This window comes from Phoenix dactylifera, chromosome 2 (assembly GCF_051530095.1).
Source record: "Phoenix dactylifera cultivar Ajwa chromosome 2, Ajwa_hap1_PhDact_Kaust_v1.1, whole genome shotgun sequence".
Taxonomy (NCBI): Eukaryota; Viridiplantae; Streptophyta; class Magnoliopsida; order Arecales; family Arecaceae; genus Phoenix; species Phoenix dactylifera.
The window spans coordinates 57,862,041-57,872,915 of NC_143191.1; the positions used below are offsets into that span (position 1 = coordinate 57,862,041).

The 10,875-nt window shown below is 33.8% G+C and overlaps 1 long non-coding RNA gene across 16 annotated transcripts in view; it reads left to right on the forward strand.

Moving 5' to 3' along the window:
* Positions 1 to 3,132: 3,132 nt before the first annotated feature.
* LOC103720126 (uncharacterized) overlaps positions 3,133 to 10,875 on the forward strand; it is a 41,084-nt gene continuing 33,341 nt past the window's right edge. For 2 of the 16 annotated variants that reach the window (XR_016399655.1, XR_015975912.2), the window contains exons 1-4: positions 3,160 to 3,444; positions 3,789 to 3,854; positions 9,167 to 9,877; positions 10,697 to 10,755. This is a non-coding gene — a long non-coding RNA (uncharacterized LOC103720126). Of the gene's footprint in view, positions 3,445 to 3,751; positions 3,855 to 3,956; positions 4,741 to 9,166; positions 9,878 to 10,250; positions 10,370 to 10,696; positions 10,756 to 10,875 lie in introns of those variants that run through there. The other 14 variants (XR_016399663.1, XR_016399660.1, XR_016399665.1 and 11 more) reach the window with 14 other exon arrangements.

Below are 10,875 nucleotides of genomic sequence, written 5' to 3' on the forward strand. Positions count from 1 at the left end.
CTATATTTATATGTTTATCAATCATATTTAACAAATATAGATTTATCATATGAATTTACTTGTTACAATGTTGAATATTGTCCTATGCTACATAAAAGACAGTATCTATATGGTTATTATTGATTTGTTATTCTAAGAAACTTGTTTGCAAGAATATCAAGGAAGATTATTGTTCCCCTTGAACAACTAGTACCGGTTTGAATGTTTGGCTTAATCAATTTCTAATCTATAGTTTAGAGGGATTATAATCTTTAATTTTGTGTATTGTAATATAGGCTTAAATTGTTGAAATTGCACAAACCTGTAGAGGGGTATTGTCATCAATAGCTCATCATGATAATATTCGAGGAGAAAAAAAAAAAAAAAAGATAGAAAAGCACCAACCCTTGAGATCAACATTGTGGCTACACTTCAATTCTGAAGCTTGTGGATAGACAGATCGATGATAATGCACCCTAAAGATTTGCACAACTGAGAGAGAGGGCACTAGTAGTCTATCCATCTCCTTAAGCTAGCCATTTATATACGGGATTTTAATTTTATTAAAGCAAAGTTCGCAATAGAATCCAAGCATGCAAAGGATTTTTTTTCCCATAGTGCGATTGGACCTGAAATCTTTTTACATATAATATGGTGGGTCGGGGCATGTTAAGAACACCCTTTTCTTTTCTTTTTTATTTTTTTAATATATATGTACGTATGTATATACGTATGCATGCATGTATGTATATCATATAAATAAATAAATATTCATCTTCATTATGAATAGCGATTATATGACCAATCATTGTGGGCGTAATGGTAGATATAGATTGGTTGGCGAATATAGTATTAGTTATTAGGATAAATGGAGGGAACAAGGATGTAAAAGAGTAGGGTTTTGACTGAGTTTGAGTTTGTTCCGATATTTTGTGTACGAGGTTAGCTTGCTAAGCTTCCTCTTTTGCATCCACGAAGCGAGCTCCTCTTGTAATGATATGGTAGTGAACCTCTGATCCATTTTTTGTGCTCTATGAACAATGCAAAAATAGTCAATTTAAAGTCGTAAAGAGCACATACTTTTTTGAAACACTAGTAATTACTGCTCTTACCATTCTTCGAGCAGCACCCCCTCCATGGATCGATGTATGTATATATGTATGTATTTTGATGTTATGTCAAAGTGCTATAGTAACAGGATTTTTCAATATGAATCACAAACAACCTTTATAGATATCAGACTGCAAATCTTCTAATTGCCTATTGGAGGGTATATATATGACCTACTTCATCAAGAAAATCTCTAATTATGCAAATATGGATAGTAAGAGAAGATGTTAACAATTTATTAAAAATGCTTTGGTAGAAGATAGCCTGTGCATGAGGAGATGTCTAAGATTCAAGTCTCGATTTATTTTATTCACCTATACCTGCGATAGCTATAAGGAACAATGGTAAAGATAGAAATAAATAGAAAACAAGGGAAAAAAAGAAAAAAAATGATAGCACATCACTCCTTAATGAGAGATGTTACGATAAAAATCTGCCCATTGATCCCTAATGATAGTACACATCACACTCTGCATTCATGTATAGTGAACATCAAAATAAAATGGAAACATGTCCCATGAGGGAGAGAAGACAGGATATAAATAGGTTTTCAGAGAGTGTGAATAAGAATAACTGGAAAATAGATAAAATCTTAAAGATAAACATGGAAAGCTTAGTGAAATAAGTAGGCATAATTTCTTTCTAGCATTTGCAATAGTATGTTAGTTGAGCAAAATATTTCAATAAATATTTACTTTAAAAGACTAATTGAAATTGATAAACCCATGCTTTATTATGATATAGAACAGGGGAGAAAAAAAATATAAAGCACTCTACACTCCCATCTATAACAATATATAGTACAAGTTTACCATGAAAGTGAATGTGCTACGTAATTAATTATGTATATATCCTTGCAGAAACAACTTATTACATATTTACTCTTCTAAAAATCACTATTTGCCTGTACAGAACTTTTAATTTTTAGCTAACATTATTAACAAATAAATATTTTAAATATAAAATTAGATCATTACCCATTTATATAAATATATATTTTTTTAACACAAACTAAATCTTAATTTTTAATCATATTAATGTAAAAATTAATAATATCAAATCATACTCAAACTAGCTAGTTATTTGTTAATTTGAAAGCTAATATCGACAATGGTTTATAATAATTAGAAGGATAAGATATATGCAAATAACATTTTTTAGAGGGTAAATATATGATGAACCATATTTGCAAGGATATATTTTCCAAATATTCAAAAAAACTAGTCCACCATAATAGGAAACTATTACCAGTTTTTCTTGAACATATTGTACCTCGTTCCTTTTGACTGCATTTGATACAAAGTCTTTGATAATGGATATCATTGAATAATTCATCATTTATCTTGGAACAAGTAGCTTTTCTTTCATAGAATTTTGTACGGAAAATTAGAGAGTAAAGACCGCAAACAATCTACATGTCCCATGTTTAACCTATGATCAGGCATTAATAATAATTTATATTTAATCTAGAGATATAGGGCTTATTCCTTGAAGGGTAAAAACCTTATTCAGAAATTTATATTTTTCTAGATAAATATTTTTCAGGTACCATTTAGGTAGAAAAATAATTTATCCATGATCTTTTATATGTTGAAAAAAAGCTTTGGAATTTATTACCCATATTCTTCTACATTACTATTTTTTCTGGATAAGTTGCTAAGATTTATTTATATTTTTTACAATACATTTTATTATATATATATATATACATTATTATATATAATAATTATATTATATTATATTATATAATAATACTATATATTTCAATCTAAATAACATTTTATGATAATATATTATATATATGTCATATAATATATTATATTATAGTATAAAATATTATTCTATATATGTTATAATATATTACACTATAATATATTATTTAATAATATAATAATAATAATAATATATTATTATTATTATTATTATTATTATGGGGTTAGGAGTATTTTATATATTATTAAAGTAATTTCTATCTGTTTTTTTGGTTGAAAAGAAAATAATTTGTATCTGACGCTCTATCCTCTGTAGAGAGAATAATCTTTTTAACACGTACCATGAAACCCGCAAGCGATTATAATTAGTGGTTCACTTAGGGACGCGTAATCAATTTTGGTTTCGTAATAAAATTTCTCGTTCCTCCCTCGCTCCTGCGTCTCGACCCAAATCCGAACCCTTGCTCTTCTCAATCCTAGTCTCCGTCTATAATCCCTTCGTCTCATAATTCCTAATCCTCTCAAAAACCCTGATCTCCTTCCCAAGTGAAAAACCTAGGCCAATTTGGAATGGGTACAGTGGAAAGCCGCGATCTTGGCGCTGTTCCTCGCTGTCGTGAGGCAGTCTTCCTCTCCGATTCTGGTGAGCTCTCGTTCGAACTATTCTACTGATTGACCAAAACTTGCAACTTTAGGAGTCGATTGGATTGACGTTCTTTCCAATGGATCTGAGTCGATTGGGCAGTCCAAATTAATTGTTTGATTTGTGGGTTTTTGTGTTCGAAACGTGGAAAATGATTCAAAAGTAGATTGGCATTTTTTCGTGGAAAGACGCCATGTGCGTTTTCTTTTGATGCTTTTTTTTTTTTTTGTGATAGTTTCTTGATCTATCTGAGAACTAAGGGGATAGGATCACAGTTGTTTGAAAATTTAGAGTCTTTAATCTATAGGGTAAGTGAATAATTGGCATGACCTTTGTGAAGATAGGTCTTCAAGCTCTTCTTATTGCCATCAAATCACGTGGGAAAAGAGGGAAATTCAAACCCTAATCAGGTTTTATCTTCATTCTGAGTGTCTTGTTTTATTTTATTGTTGGCATTCAGAGTTACTTTCTCTTGTTTTTGATTTCTTGAGCAGTTTATTTTTGTTTTGCAGGAGCAATAATGGTTAGATACTTCTTATCCTTCTGGTTGTTTTTTTCCTGCTTTTTTTTTATAAAAAATTATGAAAACTAAACCTTCAGAAGCAATTTAGCCATTCTATTTTGGTCCCTCCCCTTTACGTAGAGTTTTCTCAAATCTCTGCTCTCTCAAATGTTGGACCAGCTTCTAACAACAGAGTATGCCACCTTACCCCTCCTTCTGTCTAGTCATGCTTATAAGTGGCATTTTCTTCTGCATGAATTATGAATGTCTAGATGAGATTATCTGATGTAATATAGAAATTTATACAATTTAGTCTCTAGGTTGGATTTTGGGTTTTCATAGATATGAATCTCAATGCCTCCCGAATCAAAATTTTAATATCATTGCTCTTCAGCTTTTTTGTTCCCCCCCCTAATGAGTCATTGTTCTTGTATGGATGAATGTGAAGATGCTATTATCAATTTATAGTCCCGCCATTTACAATCTAATATCTTCAATCTTGGTTTTTGGGTTTATATAGAAAACTCATTGCCAACTGATTCAAAAGTTCAGCTTGAATGTAATCAGTGTCATGTTTGCACTTGTCGAGTTTAGAGATTTGTTTTTTTTATCAGCTATGGTAAAAATTAATGAATTTGATGCTATAATTGATGTACCTTGGAAAAACAATGTATGCATGGCATGCTGTGGCGTCATGGACATGGGATGCATAAGACGAAACACTTGGGAGTTGTAGAATGATATTTGATGGATGTTCCCTGATTGTACAATCCTAGGTGATGACTGCCCATTAAGTAAGTTTGCATAGCAACTTTTGTTTTTGTTTACTACAACTGCTTGGTAATTAATGTTCACATTTTTTTGTTAAGTTATTGGTGGTTTTATGGCTATACTTAAGCCATATATGGCAGCTTTGATGTTGAACATCCCCGATCTCTACATTCTAGACATTTAATATAGTTTATTTAATGAATCAGAAGAATCTTAGAGTTAGAATAAGGGAAATATTGACTGCCATAGATAAGATAAAAACTAGTATTTTGTTATTTGAGTTTTTTCAAATAGTTATTCACTTATAGAAGTATATCTCAAGAACTATATAGCTGTACCATAAACATGTGAAAACTTTCATAGTCTCATAATAACCCTCTTTAGCATACCCCTATTAATGTTTTAAATATTTACAAATTTTTTAAACCTCTCTTAATGCCCCGAAACTTCCCAGTGCACAAAACTAAAGTAACAGGAGAGTCCGGAGGCACTGGTTAAAAATCTCAGGGCATCTCTAGATTTCTTCAAGCCTAATGCCTGGTCTTGATCATGTGCACTCGATAGGTTTTCAATAATGATAATTTCATGATTGAACAATTAAACACCTCATGTTCAACTAAAAATGCCATCAATCCTCATCTCCTTTTTGCTCCTTTCTCTCCCCTCTCTTGCTCCTGCTTTCTCTTTGTTCCCTCCTTTCCCCTGCTGAAGTGACATCATTAAATCATTCATCGTCTCCTATGCAATCAACACCATATTGGATGTTGAGGATGAGGACATGGGTCTCTGCAAATAATTGGATTGAAGAGCTCAAAACACCAGTAGTTGTCCCGTCCGCAATTTATTCTTACAGCTAAGGGTTGAGTGAATGTAGAATCTCACGCATTTATGATAGTCGACAACTAAGTATGGATGGCATGCTGTGGCTTGATGGACATGGGATGCACAAGATGAAACATGTGGGATTTGTAGAACGATATTTGATGGTTGTTGCCCTGATTGTAAATCCCCAGGTGATAATTGCCCATTAAGTAAGTTTATGTAGCAACTTTTGTTTTTGTTTACTACAATTGCTTGGTAATTAATGTTCACATTTATTTGTTAAGTTATTGGTGGTTTTATAGCTATTCTTAAGCCAGAGATGAGAGCTTTGATGTTGAACATCCCCGATCTCTACATTCTAGAAATTTAATATGGCTTTATGGACCAATCGGGGACTGGTACGGTTTAGCCAGTAAATTTGAGATGCCACTAATGGTTTAGCTTGAGGTCTATTAAACCCCTTCAATTTAAGCTGTTAAACCCCCGATTCATGCTATTGAGAGGTTAAGGCCTTGATTCATGCTTATTAAACACCCCTCCCCCCTCACACACCTGCTTGCGATGATTTTCCCTGCCTTCGCTCGCGATTTCAAGAGAGCACCCCTTCCCACCGCTCATGTAAACCCCCCTTGCCCCCCTATGGCCACTCGCGATAGTACCTCTACCTTTCTAGTAAACCCTTCATCCTTCCCATAGCACCCCCCCCCCCCCCCCCCCCCGGCCCTCTCTCTTGCTTCAAGAGTTAGGGTTAGTGTTTCCCTCAGCCCTTTCCCCATCCTCCCTTCTGCTCCCTCTCCCTCTTCCTCCCCCTCTCTCTTCCTCTCTCTTTTCTCCTCCCCCTCCCTCTTTGGCTCTCTCTCTGTCGGCACACCTTGGAACATCATGGTATGGAACCATATCGTGTCGAAATGGTCGTCGGTCGATATACCCTCCGGTATCGGTTCGGCAAACCTTGATTGAAATTCTTTATGCAAGATGAACCATTCAAAGGCATTTGCAAAGAATGTTTTCATTAATCAAAAATGAAAGTTTAAGGCTCGAAGATGATTAGATATCGTCCTAGTCTCCACCATAAACGACGTCGACTAGAAATTTTTGGATGTTGCTTTTAGGACTCCGTCGGCACCTTTTTGAGAAAACAAAGTTTTCAGGTCCTAGGGGGCAATGATTGTAAGACTGAAACTTAAAGGAAGTGATGGAAGGGCACCATTAGTTGTGGAGCATGCGACTTAATTTGACTCAATATGGGGAAACTTACCAAGTCCAAACATAGCTGACAAACTGAGGGCTCTTTCCTGACTCTATGGGTGGTGGTGCATGGTCATTCTTAGTTGGCGGTGTGATTGTCTAGCAAGCCAGAGTACGATTCTTTATATTAGCTTTATATGTTGAATCATAGTCTCCTGAACTGCAAGATTTCATTCTGTGGTTTCCAATAAATGATGCTATCAGATTCTTTATACTATGACAAAAGGTTGGGTAACAAAATATTATTTAATATAGCTGAAGCTATGATCGTAGCAAGGTTTGAGATTTCAGATTTGGAGCCAACCAGATCTGTGGATGTATAATTTCAGTAATCTTAGTGGTTTTGCAAGTCTCACTTTAAGTTATGGAGCTTCCGTCAAAAAATAAAGAAAAATTTTAAAAGGTGAAAATATGGAAGAAAATAAAAGAGGAAAAAGAATAATGTTGTTACTCAACATCTTAAAGTGTTTTATGTTACTTAGCTTCTTTATTTGTGTAATTCCAAAAATTCATCATGTTTCTTTCTTACTATAACTCATAAATATGCTGAATTTGGGTATTCCTTTTCTTTCATATTTTGAGATTAAGTGACTATTGATTTAAATGCATGCAGTTATCCAATGTTATATTTTTTTTTTGCATATTTTGTGAAGTGCCTTATATCTAGTTCTTTATAATACTCTTTATAGCGTATTGTGTTAAGGGTTTTTCCCAAGGCCTTGACCTATCAAGTGCTATTTTTTTTGCTTATCTCCTCTTTAAGTCAAGAAAAAGAATGAAAATCATTAAAAATTGATACTATATAGCCTATGTATTTAAATAAAGAAAGAAATTACTCCAATGCGAAAATAGAAAAAGAATCTATGGCTATTCGATAAGTTTCGGAAAAAATGGTTGAAACCATTGAAATTGGAGCAAACACTGTTAGCTTCAGCTGAAACTGACTGACATCCAAAACTGAGAGGTTACTTTCAGTTTGTGTTTTGTCTAAACTTGTTTGATTCTTTGATATCAATTTGGCTACTATTCATTTATGCAATATAAGTGGAAAATGGATTACTGGAGATGATTACTGGAGACTACTTAAGTTTGTTAATTGTTATAGTTTCTTAGAAAGTTGTTAGTTATCCATCTAATCCTCAACACTTTACTCCTATACCTCTTGTCCTTTACTTTGATCATGGTATACATGCATCCCTTTGGTTGTCGTTCTGCCTTAAACTATGTTTTGCCAAGTAGGACTATAATTGCCCAGCTTGGTGCAAGTCTTTACCCTAAAAAGTTGCCTTATGTTCTCAAGAGGAAGATAGGTAAAAAAAAAAAGGAAAATGTATCCCGAATCCATATAAAAATACTATTCATGATAGTACTCATGCTAAATTCTCTGTAAGATGTCTTACATAATCAAGACTGCTATTCAACCAAGACTTGCCTTATAAAGTTACTGTGCGTCATCTTGCACGGAAAGTTAAATGAAATAGTCTCTATGTCATTAAATTTGTCATGACGGAACATAATTTCTATAGAGTACTCGAGTTATGGTGCATTTAGCTCTAGTAATTGCTATAAAAATCTACTATTTTGAGAAAGTCCTTTGGATTTGACAAATGTTGCACATTTGCCCAGTGCACCAACTACCCCATTTTTTCTCTTTTAATATGGTTGAAGTTGTCTTTCTTCCACTAAATCAATCCTTTGTTGTGCTGAAATGACCATCTAGTCCTTTTGTTTGCATTTTCTCATCACCTTCTCTTTTGCGAACCAATCCTTCAAAGTTAAAGGCCTTAAAGACATGCCAATGCTATTGGGTGTATGATATCTATCCTGCCCCTACTAAAATTCTTCAGGCTTTTTCCACGTATACCCTTCAAAATTTCTGATTTTGCATATTTGCCCTTGTAAATTTACACTTTGCATGATTGCCTTTTAAATGTGATTTTTTTCCATAAACGCAAAATACTGCCATTAGCTATTGTGTTGACCAAATTCACGGTTACATTTGTTTGACCATGGTTTAAACTTAAACTTATTTACATCATTACATATACGTCCTTTAAAAGAATTGCTCTTGGAAATCAGTTAATGCTCAAGAGTGCTGATGTCATTTCACCAGGAAATGGCTAATTTTAGCACTCGTGCAAATTGCAATTTTACATGGATGTACATAGAAAAGGGGAAGTTTTGAGGGATATAAATGCAAAGAAAAACACAAATCTTTGCCCTCTCTATACAATTCTTCATAGAAAGTCAAACATTTAACAACTTGTTGTGACTGAGCAATATAGATTCAGCTTGCTGCGTTAGCTACCTTATATAAAGTAAGCTGTGAGCCTTTCGCCTCTTTCTTGTCTCTAATTTTTGTATTATTTTTCTTCTCAGCATGCACTGAAGTGGGGATTGGGAAGAGGCACTGAACCCTATCAGGCCACCTTCGCCTCGAAGGGTTTCTGAAAACACTGATGCGAGGAGTTTTGGGGAGATTGCTAACTTTAACATTCTGGTCTCTCTGATGGGCCCAAATAATGGCCTAGAGTAGCATATGGACCCCTAGTATTTAAGCATGTGGCCCTTTTACCACTAAAGAGGCACTAATCCAATCTTTTAAAAGACAAAAACATTAATTCAAGTATTTAAATTTTCTGAGTGGGATATTGTGTATATATATATATATATATATATATATATATATGTATCTTTGTGTGTTTGTGTGTATGTACAATATCTTTCTGCATGTCATATATGTAGAGCCATGTCCATGCATCCAAGTTTTCTCAGGTTGATGTGTCAGATAGTTCAAGATACACTTGAAACTGTTCCTGTGCCCTGGTAACACTGCTTATTCTTTCTATAATTTGTAACATAGTGCAAATATATTCAAAATCTATCTTTCTTGCAGTTTTTTAATGCAAGACAACTTGATGAATTAAGAATTTGGTGATCCGTGTGGAAAACAAGCATTACCATATCAGGCAGCACACCAATTTTGAAAAGCACTCAGTGATGGCTGCTAGAATAAGTACTAGAATTTACAGGAGTCAGTGACATATAGCAGCCTATTTACTGAAGCTGCACGTGCTCTTTCTTTTTGGGGTAAGCCATGCTTTTGTGATTCCATCTAGTATATGGATCTTGTATATTTTTTAAAGCTTTTCAGCTTAATGGTATAAAACAGAGTGCGGAAAAATGGTTGTTTTTCATTTCAGCCTGAATCAAAATCTAGCTTCATTATAAAGATATCTTTTTAAATGAAATTACTTAGGTAATTATACTTAAGTAATATCTTCGATAATAAGTAATATCTTTTTATCGAAGATCAACTATATACAACCCAAAGCATAGGTAATATTAATTATAACCAGACAATTAGTGTCAGCTGGTAGATATACCATGTCCAGACTGTTAGCTACTAGATTTTGTTTTATATATGTGTTTTAACAAATTATCCATATGGAAATATTATCAGATGCCTCTGCATCCATCATGATCGCCTGCTATTTGTTTGCTAAGAACTTGTATATCTTAGTACGTGGTGAAAGTTGCCTACAGTCTGGTGACTAGGCCTAAATTTGTAAAGCAGAGCAGGTGAGAGATCTACTGGGACTTGAATTCTGAGAACTACCAGTGGTGCTAGATTATTTCTATTTTAATTTTTATAGTTAGATCCGGTATGCATGATCAGTTTGATATTGATTTGTAAAGAGGGCATTGATTTTTTCCACAAGGACTTGTTTTGTTCTTTTTAGCAAAATCTGTTTGCTAGCATGCCTTCCAAATTCAGTTTGTTTTGGTGTATTTAGAGATGATTGCTATCTCAGATTGTTCCTAGAGTTTATTGGATTTTATTCTTCCATTTCGGGAGCTTAACCATTCATTCCATCTTCATTGCATACGCAAATGGGCCATTCACAGACTTCTTGGACACACTGTCCCAACTGCCGGTGGAAATGACAGTTTAAAGCATAAAAGATGTACTGTTCTTGTTGTTTCTCTTATTTAAGATTTCTTTTTGGTGCATTTAGAGTTTAATGCTATTTCTGATTGTTCTGATACTAGAGTTTATGAATACTTGTTGGATTTTATTTTTCCAG